The sequence below is a fragment of the Nicotiana tabacum genome, chromosome 23, assembly GCF_000715075.1.
Source record: "Nicotiana tabacum cultivar K326 chromosome 23, ASM71507v2, whole genome shotgun sequence".
NCBI lineage: Eukaryota > Viridiplantae > Streptophyta > Magnoliopsida > Solanales > Solanaceae > Nicotiana > Nicotiana tabacum.
This window is the reverse complement of record NC_134102.1, coordinates 138,056,735-138,076,378: the sequence shown is the minus strand read 5'-3', so window position 1 is coordinate 138,076,378 and position 19,644 is coordinate 138,056,735. Positions and strand designations below refer to the sequence as shown.

Sequence of the window (19,644 nt, the reverse complement as noted above, 5' to 3'; positions counted from 1 at the left end):
GAGAGAATGAATAGGTGGATGGAGTCAATTTTCCTATGCATTGGGAGCACATTGTTTCTGATGAACTGGTCAGAAGACATGCTCTTGAATAGAGCCAATACAGTATAAGTATTACTTATAAGATATCGATATTGGATTTTATGAAGGTGTAGGTGATGTACTGACATTGAATACAAAAGCATTTAAGGAAGCAATTTATCGAATTCGGCATTTGAAGAGAAGGGGTGGAACATTGCTTCACAATACTATTTTTGTTGAACTAACTATTTGTATATTAGTAACCGGAAGAAAAAAGAAGCCCTTGTTCAGTAAAACCTATCTGGGGAAAGAATCGGAAAGAAAACCCCGAACTAAGGTTTAGGAAAACTATAATAACACTCAACGACGCCGACGTTGCTTTGGATGCTTCTTTGGCTTTTTATGGTTGTTGCGGCTACAAAAAAAACATATTTACTCATTAGGAACTACAATTAAATCAAATACTATTAATAAAAGAAAGAAAATAAATGCCACTCACGCTGAGTGGACCTCGTGAAAATGCTGTTTTCTCGAACTCTCAGCCGTGAACATGTGAGGGCATCCTATTGTTTGTAATCTGAAACAATTTGTGCTTCGCAGCGTAGTGCGATTTCATTCCAATATAGTCTGTGCTTTGGTTTGCCATTTGGAATGAGGCATATAAACGATTGCTCCACTGAGCCTAAACAAAAAATAAAAACAAAAGCAACAACACTAAAAACAATGAAACTGTTTATCAATAAGAAATATTCGATAATCGAAACAGATACAAAAGCAACGATACTATTCTAATCTGTGTTGTTAAGTGAAGAGTGTTCCAGAAAAAGTTTGGTAATTTAATGATGCACTGGAATTAATGGGAATAACGATGTTTTGGTCATTAATTAATAAAATACTGAAATTGTTTAACACTAAAAGCAGCTATAATATTAAAAACAATTCTGAAATTGTTTAACAATAAGAATATGTATTCAATAATCAAAATCAGAAAAAGCAACTATTAATATGAAAACAATGAATCCTCTTCAGTTCGATAGTCAAATATATTCGATCATCAAAGGACTAAACAAAAAACTGAAATTGTTTAACAATAAAAGAAACTATAATATATTATAAAAAAAACTAAAATTGTTAACAAGATTTCTCGCCTATCATGAGTTTGACTTGCATACCTTATCTCAGGGGCATGAGTACACTGCTTTTTTACCGAAAAACGCCAAAAATGAGGACGATCATGGTGGTAATGTGACTATGGTTCCTTAGGTCCTATTTGATAGCCCGGAAATATTTTAGGCGATCGGGGTCTGGGGGTCCCGTGACCACTTGGAAGGCCTTCCGAAAGTGCCACAACTCCTTCTATAACAACCCCTGAAAACTGGGCATTCGAAGCATCAATCTCATTCTATGCTCTATGCCATCTTCCTTATACTTTGACTATTAATTCATGTGCACAAACCTCCCTCACAAAGGAAAGCGGGAAAGTCATCTTTGCAAACAAAGGCCTTCTTCTTATACTATGGCATCTTGTCCAAAGCGAGCGGTCATGTAAACCCTTTGTCTATTCGGCTCTTTCCTTTAAAGGACGGTTATAAGCCATCTAGAGGGCCTGTTTTCGGCTGGTCATAACCAAAACTCTTAGGTTAGGGGTCTGCCCTTAGCCCATCACTTAATAAAGGGAGGCAAAGCGAACTTCTTCGACGTCGAATTCACGAAAATAATCAAATGAGAAATCGTCTTTGTTGCTTGACTGCGTGAACCAGGTCCAATTCTTCCATTCGGCATTCCCGTTGTTGACGTCCCATCGAGTTGCCAGTCTAAAAAGAGAGAAATTAACACTACTTGGTGAAATAGGTTCTTTTAAAATCTGCATGAGATTCTGTACCAAGAACATCGGCTTCTCATGTCGATCTTCCGTTCGGCCAATTGGACAGCGTTATCTTCGTTTAGTTTACTATTCAACGTCCCCCAATTCCCAGCTGTACAGGTATAGCCTAGAAGCTTCCTCTTTCATATATGAATTGTTTTATTATTCGTTATTTACGGGTCTTTTCGTTGCATCACAAGGTTCTTGTGACCTCAAAGTGATTGACTACATTCAAAGAAAAAAGGATTTATCCCCCTATTCAACTACACATCCAAGAGCATTTGGCTTCAGAATACTTTATTCTTTTTATTTTTTTATGGACTACATAAATCTTTTCTTCCAACCCAAAGGAGGATAATCTCTTTTGGCAGCTCAATCCTCACGGTAATGATTATGCCAATTCTGCCTAAAAATCTCTTCAGGTGATCAAGGGGCTCCCTTTTTCAATAGATGAGAGTAGGATAAAAGATATTATCTAAACGCTTCTTTTCTCTGGCTTGCTCTTTTAAATAAAATTTTGGAATCCTCTTCGTTTATATAGTTAAATCTATTCGAAATCAAAGTGAATCCTGTTTAACCATAAAATAATATATTCGGTCATCAAAAGCCTAAACAAAAAATAAATACAAAAGCAATGACACTAAAAAATAGTAGAAAGGCAACAATATATAATACTAAAAAAATACTAAAACTCGTTTATACTTTCAAAGTCAGTTTCAGAATTCTAATCCTCTTCATTTTTAGGATTGATGTTATCAAAATCAGCTTCGGAATTGAAGTCAAATCAATCAATGTCAGCTTTGGAGTTCGAGTCGTACTCATTTCCAGGGTTGATGTCTTCAACGTCAGGATTGATATCTTACCTGTCTGAGTTGACATCGTCATCAACAATAACATGCAACACGACGTCGAAATTTTCCATCTACATGCAGAACAAACATGCATTATGTGACAAAAAGGGAGGGGAATTAGAACTTAGAAGAGAAAGAGAAAGAGCTAAAAAAGTACTGTGCTAGTTGTATTGAGAGTAGTGGAATGAGAAATGGCAAAACCATGACATCACTTTATATAGAAAACGTGGGTCTTCAAAACCCGATGTCGTAGGTTCAAATCCTACAAGAGAGTTCATCTCTCTCAAATATAGGAGTTATTGCCTAAAACGAAAGCCGATGAAATTTTTCTTTCTTTTTTGATTTCTTGATAAAAATGAATGATTATTTGATTTCTTCGCTAAATTGGTGGGAAAATATTTTGTTTCATGGGTTTGATTATTAAATTAGCATGTATATTTGACTAGATTTTAAAAGCAATTCTATAATTTTTTGAAGGTGTGATATCCTTTGTTATGTAATTACTAGATACATTATTTAAACTATTTTGTTGTTGATGAAATGTTAGATTGTTATATAAAAATATAAAATATTAGACAAATATATACAAAAAATAAATGGATTAAACAAAGAAGAACAGATAATTTAACTATGTAATAGATCTTATCCATATTAAATAACTTCATGCAACATGAATAAAATATAGTATATGAACTAGTAACCACCATGGGATACATATTCTAATTATATATTATATACTTTTAGACTACGTCTAAACAATTATCGTACAAGCTTAAACTCTAATATTTATGAAAGGAGAAGAATTTTTGAAACGATAAGACAAAAGAGAAAAAAATAATCAAAGAAGGGTCATTCACCTTAAAGGTTCTTAATAAGTGTCAGCTTAGGGAGGCTAGCTGTCCAAAGAAAGGAAGGGGACTTGGTTCCTCGGGTAAAGATCAAAATGTAGATCATCAATATGAGATCACACCAAAATTTTACAATTCTTTGAATTAGAAGATACAATTAGTACTATGAGCAATGAGAACAAATTATAGTTTTTCAAGACGAATGAAACTGGAGCCTGAGACGATGATAACTAGCAGACTGCACAGTTATAATAGTAACCCACATAATTCTAACAGTAGTGGATTACACAAAAGTTCTAGCACTAAGTGATGGTGGGCTTTTATATTATTCCAATAACGGTTATACCTCAAATTATAATATGGGACAAAGGGAATATCTATTTCATAACATGTTGTAGCTTATAATTTGAACATTACAGGGGAATTGTGTGGGTTTGATGAGCCAAAGAAGTTAAACAAAGAGATCATTATCGGGTGAAATAGCACGGGCTAGCCAGTTTTTGGACTGGTAATCAAAAAATATCTAACGTTTGTAAAGTTATTAAAAAATAGCCATTGTTTTACTGAAATACGGAAAGTTCCAATATAATATGCGGGATTACGGAATTCCTGCGCATAAACTTCCCGCATATTATGTTGGAACTACAGCACACGAAAAGTTCCAGCATAATATGCTGGATTATAGAGCTCCTACGTATAAACTTCCCGTATATTATATTAGAATTCCAACACATTATGCTGGAAGCTCATATGTAAAAATTTCGAACTTCAGCATATTATGTTTTGGAATATTTCCAGATTTTTAAGGGTGTTTTTGTTCAGATTTTATATTTACATGTGGCTAAATTTCGATTATTTTGAAACTGTGACTGTTTTTCAATTACTAGTTGTAAATCTAGTATTTTTTATTTTTTCCTCATTATTTGGAAAGCTTGTTAAAGACTATCAGGCTTGTGTAGAAAAGTGAATGGACTAGAGGCTTTTTAAAAAGTATTAATCTAAATATCCGCTGCCTAACTGTTTATATAAAAAATAGCCGAAAAATTTATAATCCATGTATATTATATGTATGATCATATATAATTAATATATAATTTAAGTATATTGATTAGGAAATATAAACATTGAATCTTGATGGTTATTTGTGTAAAGATTGTCGTTTATTTTATTTTTCTTATTACATTGGTGGAGGGGGGCAAGGAAGGGGAATTGCTATACTATTAATGTGGTTTGAAACCTATGCCTCAATTGTGGGTTACATGGAGCTCACCAGGTGAGGCGATCTAGCTCTTAACTCCGACTAGAAAACTTTGGTATTACATCTAGGTTAATTCTTGACTTACTTAAAATTTAGGCATGATTTATGTTAATTTTCCCGCCACCACCTAATTTAACTAGAATAAAGAAGGAAGGTAATGAATAAGACAGTACTGCTTAAACTTATCCATAAATTCTGGGAAATTACGACTAGTTATGCCCCCATAAGTAAGTTCAACTAATTCATAAAATATTTTCAATATTAGCCAAATGCTATCAATATTAGCCAATTAACTATTTGTAGCTAAAAAAGGTCAAATGTTTGCTTTCTTTTGAGTGTGTGTTGTTGGAATAGATTGGGTACATCTTAAGAAGTTTGAATCTCATTTTTAGGATGATTTTGTGGATTTTGAGGAAGTTTGAATTGAAAAGTCGAAGTAGAAAATAAATATGAAATTGAATCTCAGATTTGAGATGATTTGGTGGAGTTTTGAGGTAGTTTAAATTGAAATTTCGAAGTAGAAAATGAATATGAAAAAGATGATATATGTATCACACTGTGTATCATTTGTATATCACATGCTTAATATGTGTATCAAATGTGTATAACATGTATATGCTTGTATACCTGTATGTGAGATGCATGTGTCTCAGAAGAATTTTTAAACTCGATTTTAACTATGAATTTTGATACCAAATCAGTCCAAATCACCTCCAATCTTGCTTAAATCTTGTATATCGTCTCATCTATATGTTTTCAACGAATTGCAGCCATACCCTTGAAACAAATCCTTTTTTGCCTATTTTTTTAATATTGTATATTGTTGACAATAAATTCTAACTCCAAGCTAGTCTAATTTACTATCAAACTTCCTCAATTTTTGTATATTGTCTCATCTATGCGTTTTCGACGAATCGCAACAATACCTATGGGGAAAAAAATCATTTTTGGCCTATGTTTTCTGAATGTTATATATCATTGGTACTTTTTTTGGTTGTTTTTAGTAGCATGACTAAAATGGCTAGTTGTGGGTAAATAATGTCTTTTTGGGTATATTTCTATAAGATTCCCAATGTATGGACAAAATTATTTTCTTGAACTTGAAAGCTATTGATTTAATTGGAAAATAATTTCTTTTTTGGGTATATTTCTATAAGATTCCTAATGACTATCATCCTTTTACTTTCAGATTCAGCATTTTTATCTAAATATATAACTATTTATCTAAAAATACTTGTAGATTTAATAAATTTCTCAATATAAATACAAGGTTCGGGTAAAAATTACTGGATTCCCGGGAATCCATATCCAATACTGTAGATACGCCCCTGGGTAGAAGTATTTTTCGTCGAAACTGTCTCAACTCTTAACTCCGTGTTACTGTTCGAATCACCAATTATACAATATTGTCAATATTTAATACTCAAAAATTTCATCAAACAATTCTCTAATTTGCTATTATTATTATTATTATTATTAATATATATTTTTTCTGAAAAATATATTTCACTCACCAACCTAATATTGAAAAATATCTTCTTTTTTTAAAATGCAAAATGACTTCTAGTCACATTAATACACTCTTCATTAAAGAATGTTAAATATGATTTATGTGAAGTTACAATAATATTGAAATGTTCGATTACATTTTTTTGTACAGGGAGCTGGTAGAGTATGATGAGCCAATGAAACTCATGAATAAGGAAGGTTCATTATTTAGGCAGCTTGTTAATGAATATTAGCCACGCTCTCAATAGTTCAATGGAACTCACGAATAAGAATTTAAGTTATATAAACGTAAAACAAAATTATATTTCTATGCAGTTAGCCGCCACTTATAGCAAGATAATTATCTATTTTTTCGGTTGCCAATTCATGTGAGCATGTGATTTTTGCCGGACTAAAATTACTTCTCCAAAAGTAAAAAATAGATCTTTATAAATTATTTTTCGTTTTTATAGAATTTTAGGATTTTTTGGTTTATTTTGTTTGCATTTAGTTGCTTATCTAATATTTAAAATTATGAAAAATATAAAAAATATATAAAATATTCATTGCATAGCATCTTAGATTTAATTGCATATTAGGATTTAATTGCATGAGTTAATTGCATTATTAAACGAAAAATCACAAAAAATATGGGTCATTTTTACATTTTAGCTCTTAATTGCAAATTAGTAATTTTGCTTTCATTAGTTTAAATTAATTAATTATTTAAATAGTAAAATAGATAACTAAGTTTATTTCTACAAATTAGATTTAAATTAGGATTTAATTTAGTTTTTAATTAATTTGATTAGAACTTTAAATTAAAGGAAAAGAAAGAGAAAAACAAAGAAAGAAAAGGGGTTGTATTTGTATTGGACCATTCTCAAGGAAGCCCAACTGCTAAGATTCCCCTCAAACTCACGCGGCCCAGGTCCAACGCCTCCCCAATCCGGTCCAGATTCCTCACTAAACCAAAACGACGTCGTTTTCGTAACGTCGATCTTAGCCGTTGATTTCCTTTGATCGAACGACCCACAACTCCACCCCCTTTCCCATTTAACTGTCCAAACACCCCCCAAACCCTAGAGATCCCTTTCATTCTTTCATCTCCCTCCCCTCTAAGCCTAACCCTAGCCGCCCCAAAATTCCCACACCCCACTGGCCGGCGGCCGGCCTCCAAACCCTCCCAAATTCACACCCCACACTCCTCACCTCATCCTCAATCCAAATCTACCTTCAATTTTCCTAAAAAAACCACGCAAAATCCTCGAATTTTATATCTAAAAAACGGCCAGAATACCCAGTTTAGTTCTTTCCGATTCCTTCATCAAGTTCAAGCTGTTTTGAGTTGAAATTATTTGTTCTTTTCAAGAACAATTAATTAATATAAGTTTTAGTTCATTACGGAATCCGGTCGAGCCTCTTGTTTTTCTTCAAGATGGGTCGTTTTTCTTTACTAGGTACATCCTTGCACTCTTTATCTTGTTTTGTTATTTTGTTTTGCTTTAAGAAAGATTAAAAAAAGAAGAGAAGAACAGTGTGTTTCAGGTGTTTAATCAGAACTTGTTTTATGAACGTTTATCTCAGTTCAATTAGTTTAGCTTAGTAATTAGTTAATTAATAGTAGATTAACATTTTGGCTATTTGTTTTAAGTCGCCGCATGTCCGTTTTATTTTAAGGGTTTACGTGATTTCAACAGCTGAATTGCATGCTAATTAGTCTTAATTATTGAGTTAATTAGATTAATTTTGCTTCTTTGTTTATTGGGACTGATTTACATGATTTTCTTTCTGCTATGGCTCATTTGTAATTAATAGGAGTTAAAGGGGTCAAAGGGATTTGGAAAATTAGGGACTCATTCTGCATTCTGCAGGGAGAGAGTTTTTTGACACGCAAGAGAGCCCTAAAAAATTCCAAGACTCTTTTTCCTCGTTTCCAATCTGATCTCCTTCTTTTTAAGTTCAAAGCTAGAAAACAAAAGAAAAATTCAGGTTGTGTTTCTTTTCATTTGCTACTGTTCTTTTTTTGCTGGGATTCATGGTTTGAGTTTGAAGCTGCTGTGGTTTTGGTTTTTCTGCTTTGTGTTCTTGCTGCTGTTTCTTCTCAGAATTTCAGAGATTTATTTTCTCTTCTACTTACTTTTGCTGCTTTAAGGTACATATTGATAAACTTTGTATGATTCTGAGCTTAGCACAATCAATTTGAGCTTGAAATCTGTGAAATTCAGATAGTCGTTGTGCTTACATGATGTTATGTATCTTCTTGCGAAATGTTCTAAGTGTTTGAATGACTTGAATCGACATTGGCTCACCTCTGACCTGTCACTGCTGATATGAATGTCCTTAAGCACATGTATTACTATTAGTTTCTATTATTGGCATCTCCACATCATAATTTGTTGATCATGAATTCTAATCTAAATAGACTTCCTAATGGTTTGCTAAGACAGCATGTCAAGCTATTTGTGAATGACTAATAATGTTATGTCATGGCTTCAACTTATGGGTCTGGCCATCAATAGGCCAGATCTGTGAGTCTCAAACCCAAATCAAGCCATTCTGAAATGTCGTAAGCTATTGTTCGTCAAATTGACAAGCGTTGTGGATGAAATCGAAGGTTACAGTTATTATAGCATTTCATCAAGTGTAGTAAACTTAATCAGTCAGGATTATGTAATTTTATTTCTTATTATAGTTGTAATTTAGTTGAAAATCCACTTAGTTGAAATTTGAAGTTCCCTTTGTATATGTAGTTCAACTTTAATTCCTGAATATTAGTTTGATAAAAATTTGTATTATGAATGTTTAAGCATGTTGTTTTATTTTTCTATCATTGCTAATAGAGACCAATGGAGATTTAGTGAATATAGCACTTGGTGAAAGATCTGTTTGAGGCGTATATGTACAGATGTTCAGTCACAATTTTGAATTCGTTTGAATGTTAAAAGCAGTTGTTTGAGCAGTAAACTTTACGACAAAGTAGACTGAAATTTGAATCACAAGAGCTTAAGGGCATCAGTAATTCATTAGGAAATTATTTGTATAATTGGAACCATTGTACTAGTGCTTTTCTTCTTCAAATGTAGCTTATTACGTTTTGGGATATGAACTTAGCTGACTTGGTGTTATAAATTGACTTGGTAAAGTGCCTGATTAATTCTCTGCAATTATTGCCACACAAATAAGACTAGGCCACCATAGTAATAGGGAAATAATTGGGACTATGAGGTGCTTTATAAAACTGGACCTGGGCCGAAATTCAAGTCTGTTTGACACTCCATCAATAATTGATTCAGCGTCAATTATTTGTTCATAGGATGGCCCATTTTCCTTTAAAAGGTAAATGTCTATCAATCATCAGACACTTCCAACAACTTAGATTTAATTAATTCTTCTAGCACACATTAGTTGAAATGTACACTTCTTCCACACTCTTATACATGATTCATGGCCTCACATTAATCTCAAATCCTAGGAAAATAATTAATTCATGAACACCCGGAGAAATGCTTTTAGGCACACATTTAATCAATTATCGTAATTGTGTACACATTCACGTGATGTGATTATGATTTTCCCAAATAAATCAAAGTATGCGTTCGCGCGACTTTGGCCGAATAATCTTAATAAAGTGTTATTAATTGTGTATGCGTACGCGTGACATGATTTTTAGCACACCAAACAAACGGATTCACACACACGTGGTTCATTTTCATGATAATTCCATAATGCCATAATCAAGTAATTTAAAAGCGGTAAAAGATAAAACGCACATAGGTTCTAAAATACGTAATTAAACAATTTAATTAAGTCAGGTATGATTAGAGCGACCGTGCTAAAATCACGGAATCCAGGAGTGCCTAACACCTTCTTCCGAGTTAACAGAATTCCTTACCCGGTCTTCTTGTTTTCGCAGACTTTAAACAGAGTCAAATTTCCTCGATTTGGGATTTAAAATAAACCGGTGACTTGAGACACCATAAATTATCCCAAGTGGCGACTGTGAATAAATAAATAATCCCATTTTGATTAATGCCACTTAAACTGGAAAAAGTCCACTATCCCCTCGGAAAAAAAGGAGGTGTGACAATTCTTACCTAATAGACAGTAATTCTATAGTTAGCTTTTAATTAAGATAGTGTAAAAAGTAATCGTCTTCACAGTTTTAAAGCATAAAAATCACCGTAAAGTTATTCTGTATGATTTATAGGTAACGACCGTGAAATCAGCCACTGATACTTGCATCATGGTAGGTTGCTTACAACAGACTTCCTTGGAGTGCGGCCTTTCCTTAAATATGAGATGATTTGTTCACGAGGCTGCCTTTTTTTTATATGTTCTTGGGAGAAAGTTTCAGACATAACAAATTCCTAAATTGTAGTAATGCTATAATACAAAAAAAGATCTAAATTATGTATACACTTACAGTAGAGATTTATTTTTACACTACGGGTGTGTTTGGTACGAAGAAAAATATTTTTTAATTTTTTCATGTTTGATGGCTTAAATGCTTTGAAAAATATTTTCCTCATGAACTCATTTTACTCCAATTGGAGAAAAATATTTTTTTTATTAAAATAAGAGAAAACATTTTTGAAAACTCTTCTTCAACTTTCCCAACCCTATTCTCCATCTCCAGCAACTCCCCCACAACCGCCCACCCCACCCCTACCCCATCCCACCACACCACCGACCCTTCCCCAACCCTGCCCCACACCCCCCACCTCCCACCCTAAATAGAAATATATTAAAAGTACTTTCTTTTCATGTTGGAGATAAAGTATTCTTTTTTATTTCAACAAAATGAGTTTTTTTTTCATGATGTAAAAAAAATATTTTCTTTCATTTAAACAAAAAAGTACTTTCTTTTCGTGATGTAGAAAAAAATATTTTCTTTCATTTTAACAAAATGATGCAGTAACAAGTATTTTCTTTCATTTCAACAAAATGAGTATTTTCTTTTCGTGATGTAGAAAAAATATTTTCTTTCATTTTAACAAAATGAGTACTTTTTTCATGTTGTAGGAAGAGTACTTTCTTTTTCAACCAAAAAAAGTATTTTCTTTTTAGTAATAGAGCGCAAACTTCAACGTTGTTTTAGCATGAAAAAGTAAAATAACACATTAGTCCCTTTAGGTTTATGCGAAAATAAAGTCCTAAAAATGTTGAGTATTTGGAGGGGGGAGGGGGGAGCACAGGAAACATGGAGATTTGGTAGAAATGGGGTGAGGAGAGTAGCATAGAAAAATTATTTTCTTAAAAAATATTTTCTACTCTATAAAAAATACTAAAAAATATTTTTCGAAAAACGTTTTTCACTCACCAACCAAACAATAGAAATAAATGATAATACCGCACATTTTCCAAGAAAACATTTCTAGGAAAATTAAAAAATATTTTCCTTCGTACCAAACACACCCTACATATCATTACAATTTAACTATTTATATCAGGTTGTCATTCCATTTTCTATATTAACATAATAATATCTTTCATTTTACACTAATGACTTTGATATGACAAGGTGGATTGTTCTGATGGTAAGCACCCTCCATTTCCAACCAAGAGGTTGTGAGTTCGAGTCACCCCAAAAGTAAGGTGGGTAGTTTTTGGAGGGAATGATGCCGAGGGTCTATTGGAAACAACCTCTCTATCCCTGGGTAGGGGTAAGGTCTGCGTACACACTACCCTTCCCAGACCCCACTAATGAGTGGGTTGTTGTTGTGCTGCTTAAACTTTTCGATCCATAAAGTTTCTATGTTATATCTTCCGAAAATATATTGAAAGAATTATTTTCTTGAACATGAAAACTATTGACTTAATTGGCAAAAATATCCAAGTAATAGAGGAAATGTTATAGATACTCATATTTTAGTAAGAGGTTTACCAATTTATTCACTAAATTGTCTTGGTCTCGTTTGTTTAAATGTTTGTCAATAGGTAATTGATTACATAAAGTTTTATCGTGTAAAAAAAAGGCCTTAGATGCAGAAGTACATAGAGTTTAAAAATTTTATTTTGCAATTTCAACTGCACAAGTGTTCTCTCATTTCACATGAGGTAAAAAAAAAAAAGTATATTCCTCATTTAGGTGTACGGGCGTAAAGAAAAACTTCAAAAAGTAGCTTTCAAGTGGATATTTTTCAATGTTAATTGCCACATAGTCATATAAAATAATTTACGGGTCGTAAAAAAAGTCACTAATACTTGAATTAGAGCAATCTGTCTACATCATACCCCTTGTGGTGCTATCCTTTCTCGAACCCTGCATAAACAGGGAATGCTTTGTGCATCGAGATGCCTTCATTTCTTGATGTACAATGCATATTTTACTTCAATTTTGTATTTCTTTTTATTTTTTTCTTAATGCATTTTTTTTTGTTCCAATTATGTATTTCTTTATTTCAAATAAAATATGTAAAAAGACTTAGTTGCTGTCACGACCCGAAATTTTTACCTTCGGGACCGTGATGGTACCTAATATTTCACATGCTAGGCAAGCCAACGTTAGAATAGTTTTTAGCCATTTTTCACAAATCAAATTAACTGATACCAATTAAACTGTAATAACTGAAATGGAACTGAAACAGAGTATGAAAACCCATAATAACCGCAATATCTAGATACAATCCCAGAACTGGTGTTACAAGTGCACGAGCAACTAGAATAATACAGATAATGGTTTGAATGAAAGTAAAACTTGTAAGCACGTAATTTTTTGACCCGCGCAACTTTTAAAAGTAGTATTTTAAAAATATTTATTTATTTCCATTTTAATAGGATTTCAGTCAACTTTTAGTTTTAATTTTAAAACATAAGTTTAAAAACACAAATATATATATATATATATATATATATATATATATATATATATATATATATTAGCTTATTAGTATTTTATAATATTTATAACACTTAAATAATACCAAAAATATTTTTATTTTAATATATAGTTCACGTTATCAGTTTATTTTTATTAACTAAGAGTTAATTAGTATATTTTGGTAGTATTTTTATTTTTTATTTTTATTCAATGAGAAAGAATTGAATTTGGGCCAGTTGGGAGCTCATTTTTCGGATTTCAGTGGCCCAGCAGGACAAATATCCATTCTTCCCGATCCCTTTTAGCCCAAATCCTTTTCTCACCCATCAAACCCTTTCCTTAATCATAGCCATTGATCCACTTTCATCCAAGGGCCAACATTAATTTTTCACCCCAAATAAAACCTAACTAATCTTCCTAAAACAAGGAAGAAAACCTAAATTCCTAAGCTAAGAACGGCGGACCACCCTCTCCCTTCCAAGAAAAAAAGCTTCTGCCACCACCCTCCCATTCTAAAAAACCAACAACACACAACCGACACACATACAAAACAGAAAAGAAAACGGACGCAAAGATTTGGAATGTTATTGCTGGAAAAGAATTGGTCTCATATCATTTGATAAAAGACCAAAATGTGTTGAATGAGTTGGAGGAACGGACAAAAAGGGGTTTCTTTGGAACAAAAGTTTTAAAAAAACAAAAAAAGAACAAAGAGGAAAAAATAAAAGATAACAAAAAGATGGCTTTGGCATCGACTCTCATCTCTACATCGGTTTAATCAATATTCTCGCTCAACTCCTCTCGCTTCTCCCTATGTTGATATTATTTTAAGCCAAACTACACAAAAAATATTTGCCTCTATTTTGATCTCGGCTCATGGAGTTTGATTGAGGCCGCGTTTGGGTTTCGAGTTTTCCGATGCCGATTCGAGATTTCGGTTCGTAATTTCGGCGTTGCAGTCCAATGATTGTTGCTTTGTTATTCCAATTGAGTTACAAATTTTCAGCTTTATTCATCAATATAAAGGTTCATTTCTTAACTTTATTTTTAATGGCCGTACATTTTTGTACTCTATCTATATTACCTATTTTCTTGGTTTTCCTTTGATTCTATGAATGACCGGTAGCGTATGAGACTAATGTTCTTGTTTAAAGTTGGTTGTTTTTATTTTGATACAAGTGATTGTATTAACTGGAAATTGGGAAGTAGTGTTTTCATGAAATGAAGAGGTTTATTGGCTAAAAGATTTTATTTTGGGAGGTGGAGTTGCTTTAATTTTGATAATTGGTTGTTCCGTAGTTATTGTAAAGTATGTTTCGCTGAAAATGAAGGGGTCATAGGGGTGACATCGAAAAAGGATGGCATATGGTCCAGATGTTTACATCTTCCCCTTAATTCCTTATCCATAAATCATGGCCTCTTAATAATCTCAAATTAGCTTTAGGAAAATAATTAATGAACATCGTAGTTTGCTTTAGGCGTGATTAATATAAATCATCGTGACTATGGGTACGGTTCCCGTGGCATAGTCATGATACGTAATCCCTAATTCGGGTGTGCATTTCATGTGACTCGACCATAACTTCAAATAATAATAAAATTTAACATGTTGTAAATCGCGGGTGCGTTTCACGTAGCACGATTCACAATGTGTACAAAAACAAACGGGTGCGCGACATCGCGACTTGTTCAAACAAATTCCATAAATACTAAAAGTGGTTAAATAATTAATTAAAAGAGTAAAATGCACAATAGGTCTAAAACATGCAATCAAATAATTAAGCCAGGTATTAATTGTTAAGCGACCGTGCTAAAATCACGAAACTCGGGAGTGCCTTACACCTTCTCCTGAGTTAACAAGATTCCTTACCCGGTCTTCTGTGTTCGCGGACCATCAATAAGAGCCAATTTTCTCAATTTGGGATTTAAAATAAACCGGTAACTTGGGACACCATAATTATCCCAAGTGACGACTCTGAAATAAATAAATAAATAATCTCATTTCGATTAACGTCACTTTAATTGGAAAAACTCCCTTATCCCCTATCCCCTTTCGGGAAAAAGGAGGTGTGACAAAACTGTCTGAAATGAAATAAACAATTAGGATAAGATAGAAGGGGACTTCGGGGTTGCAAACGCCGAGCAGCTGTACCTCAAGTCTCCAATCTGGCAATCAATCCAAGCAATCTACTGACCGCCGCTAGGACCGACTCTAAAATTTGCACAAGAAGTGCATAGTGTAGTATGAGTAAAACCGACCCCATGTACTCTGTAAGTGCCGAACCTAACCTCGACGAAGTAGTGACGAGGGTAAGGCAGGTTACATGAAAATCAAATTGAAGTAACAATAATAATAATAATAATAATAATAATAATAATAATAATAATAATAATAATAACAATAACAATAATAACAATAACAATAACAATAACAATAACAATAACAATAATAATAATAATAATAATAATAATAATAATAATAATAATAATAATAATAATAAAATCTATCGATCTTTGAATAGGAGTAATTTTTCCCTGACAAATATAATATCCTAAGAATCGAATGTTAGTTTGGAATAAACTCATTTTTTGTTTTGAGATGACCAAACCATTTTGTATAACAATTCTTTTAATATTAACCAATAAGAGCAGTATTATATCAGACTGTACCAACCATCTTGACACCAAGTCAAAACTCTATATATAAAACTCATTTATATTTTAATAGATGCCGTCGCTTTCATGGTGTATATAAGAGAGAAGTTAGATACTCAACATAGATATGATATCTCTTAGCCGGACGTCGTCACGGCCAGAGAGGAGAAATAACTAACTAAGAAGGACAGAAAATATATACCTTGTGGCCAAGAAGCAAGGCCCTGAAGATGAAGAACAAAACTTTATTTACTTGTGTTCTTCTATTACAAGCTAACAGCTACAAACTTCTTCAAACTTCTTACTTACAAACTTAGAGAGAGAGAGAGAGAGAGAGAAGGCTTTAGAGAGAGAGGGTCTCGACTTCTGCCCCTCAAGAATGAACTAATGAAAACTATAAATAGAAAAAGAAAAGGAATCTATAAATAGTAAAAAGTGGGTCCCGTGGGTCCCTGTAATAGTGTATCTACTGTTGAGTGGGGTCCAGCGGCTTTACTGTTGCTGTGGGTCCGGCGTCTTTACTGTTTTTATGGGGTCCAGCTGTTTCACTGTGCTGGTCTCTTTTCCGCTTCTTTCATTTTGCGGATGAATTCTTCTGCATTATTTAAGTCTTCTTCAGATAATATCCTTTCTGCTTCAATGGGCTGAGAATCTTCAGCGATATCATCATTGCTTGTTTCACTTTGCATAGACGTATCTGATTTTTCGTATTGATTAATGGAATGAAGTAAATTTCTTTTGACTTCTTCCAAATAAGCGTTAATCATCTCTGCTTTATCTCCTTCTTGAAAGGAGATTCTTCTGGCAATATGCCTAACTGAACTATCATCAATTACCTCTTTTTGAGGTGTATTATATCATGACAGGCCCCTTGCTTGAGTAAAGGTTTTTAACCTTCCATACAGTCATTAAGCTATATATAAAATTCAAGTATATTTTTATTCTTATATCCTTATTGATTGTGCGAATTACCGCCAGTCTTTAAATATAAGGGTACTGAATTAGTTAGATTAAGAATTCTCAAGTATGTTAAAGTAGAAATCTTTAACTGGTGGAAACCTTCCAGGCATATAAAAGCCAGATGTGAGGTGTGAAACAAGTTGAGTAATATGAGAATACTCAGTATTACTAACAACATCAGTTATCTGACTGGGGGATATAACCGAATTTAAAGTCCATGTAGTTGGAAAATTGATTTCCTCCCACTTAATAGGTCTCCTCGTGGTGACCTTAGACTTTGCAAAATTCATTTCCACTAAAATAGTCTGATCAGATGTATCATATAATTTACATCTGGGGTTTAACGTAGATCGCAATTTGAAATAAATTCTATATGATAAACATATAAGCTCAGAACCAGGCGCATAATTATAACCATGCGTTTTCACATTTAATATTAATGCATCAAGTATATTAACATCAAATAGAGATAATTGCAGATTGGGTTGAGTATTAAAATATACTGGGCCGTAGGCAACAATAGATTCAATAGAACCCATCAGAGACTGTCTAAAATTCAAATTTCTGGCATCTCTGAGAGCAGCCAAAAATGTCTCTGGTAACCCTTTAAGGGTTAAAGGCTTAAAAGCAATTTGAACCATACCAATATGCAAATAATTATACTGGTGTTTATAAACATCTACATCATACTTGTTTAACAAACGAATAGTCTGTTCAGACGAATTCAAAGCTAAAGATTGCTCAGTTATTTTAACAAGTTGTTTAGAAGAGAGTTTATCAAACCATCCATAATCATAGATTGTTCTAATAGGGACTTTAGGAATAGTCCATTTGTTTAACAAATCAAGGTTTTGAGGTATATCTACCTCTTCCAATCTAGTATTTTTCATACTAGTTTCTCCTAAATCCATATTTCAGAAACATATCTATGTCGAATATTTCATATCTATCTTATATATACCATGAAAGTACCTAAACCGGTTCCCCTTATCTCTATTTTTCTTTTTGAATATAACCTCTAGCTTGTGACCGTGGACTAAAATTAATTTGGTGTGGGATCATTTAAACACTGTCTGGGTCAAAATCCATCTCGGACGCAGAAGAAATATCCTTATCAGAAATATTATCATTATCCTGCACAATATTTATCTTAGGGTTAATCTTAACCCTTTCAACAGGTTTATCACCTATCTTAGTAGAAATTGTGTGTAGAGATGCAGCACGATTTCTAGCTGGTCCATAGACTGGTTCAACAGGAGAAATATGTTGAATATCGGGTAACAGTCTATGATTTGTGAAAGAATGTCTGTTATAATTAGAACTAATAGTAGGTAACAGTCTATTATTAAAAAATGACTGTCTACTATAAGTGGACCCTCTCTCTCTAAAACCTTCTCTCTCTCGCTCTAAGTTTGTAAGTAAGAAGTTTGAAGAAGTTTGTAGCTGTTAGCTTGTAATAGAAGAACACAAGTAAATAAAGTTTTGTTCTTCATCTTCAGGGCCTTGCTTCTTGGCCACAAGGTACATATTTTTTGTCCTTCTTAGTTAGCTATTTCTCCTCTCTGGCCGTGACGATGTCCGGCTAAGAGACATCATATCTATGTTGAGTATCTAACTTCTCTCTTATATACACCATGAAAGCGACGACATCTATTAAAATATAAATGAGTTTTATATATAGAGTTTTGACTTGGTGTCAAGATGGTTGGTACAGTCTGATATAATACTGCTCTTATTGGCTTTGCCTTAGTGGCTCCGTCTAGCCAGCCGTGAACCTCAGCCCGATAAAGGAGTTAAAAGGGCATCTTCTTTCACGGTTAGAACTGCTAGACACATAGGCTCAATAAAAGTATGTATTATATTAAGACAGGCCCCTTGCTTGAGTAAAGGTTTTAGCCTTCCATACAGTCATTAAACTATATATAAAATTCAAGTATATTTTTATTCTTATATCCTTATTGATTGTGCGGATTACCGCCAGTCTTTAAATATAAGGGTACTGAATTAGCTAGATTAAGAATTCTCAAGTATGTGAAAATAGAAATCTTTAACTGGCGGAAACCTTCTAGGCATATAAAAGCCAGATGTGAGGTGTGAAACAACTCCAGTTCTCGGTCAAATGGGTGATTTATGTTTTAGCTTAGTTGAGAAGGCCGTGCGGATTACCGCCCGCCACTTGATCCTGTTAATATAGGTCTCCTCGTGGTGACCTTAGACTTTGCAAAATTTGTTTTCACTAAAATAGTCTGATCAGATGTATCATATAATTTATATCTGGGGTTTAACGTAGATAGCAATTTGAAATAAATTCTATATGATAAACATATAAGCTCAGAACCAGGCGCATAATTATAACCATGCGTTTTCACATTTAATGTTAATGCATCAAGTATATTAACATTAGATAGAGATAATTGCAGATTGGGTTGAGTATTAAAATATACTGGGCCGTAGGCAACATTAGATTCAATAGAACCCATGAAAGAGATCTAGATATAGATCCAAAGAAGAACGAGAAGCTAAGAAAGCCCATCGTAAGGCTACTAGATTTACCAAAAATAGGTCTAAGAGATACCTAGCTGACATTAAGTGTTATAAGTGTGGTAAATTTGGCCATATAGCTCCAAATTGTAAGCTTTAAAAGCTAAAAATCTTAGGACTAGACGATGAGGTGCGTGGTAAGGTTTATAGTTTGTTATACAGTTCTGGATCAGAATCTGATTATTATTCTGAATCAGAATCCGAAGCTGAAATTGATTTACTTGATTTATCTGATAGTGATAAAAATATTGATAATACTTGTACAACTTGCAAAGGTGATACATGTACTTGTGATGATGAATTTTATAAATTACAATCACAATTTGAAAATTTAAACA

At 33.1% G+C, this 19,644-nt stretch overlaps 1 long non-coding RNA gene across 1 annotated transcript; it reads left to right on the top strand.

Moving 5' to 3' along the window:
• The first annotated feature begins 7,418 nt into the window (after positions 1-7,418).
• LOC107783161 (uncharacterized) lies at positions 7,419-9,286 on the top strand. Its single transcript, XR_001647400.1, has 2 exons — positions 7,419-7,787; positions 9,171-9,286. It is a non-coding gene; the product is annotated as an uncharacterized LOC107783161 (long non-coding RNA).
• Positions 9,287-19,644: the final 10,358 nt, after the last annotated feature.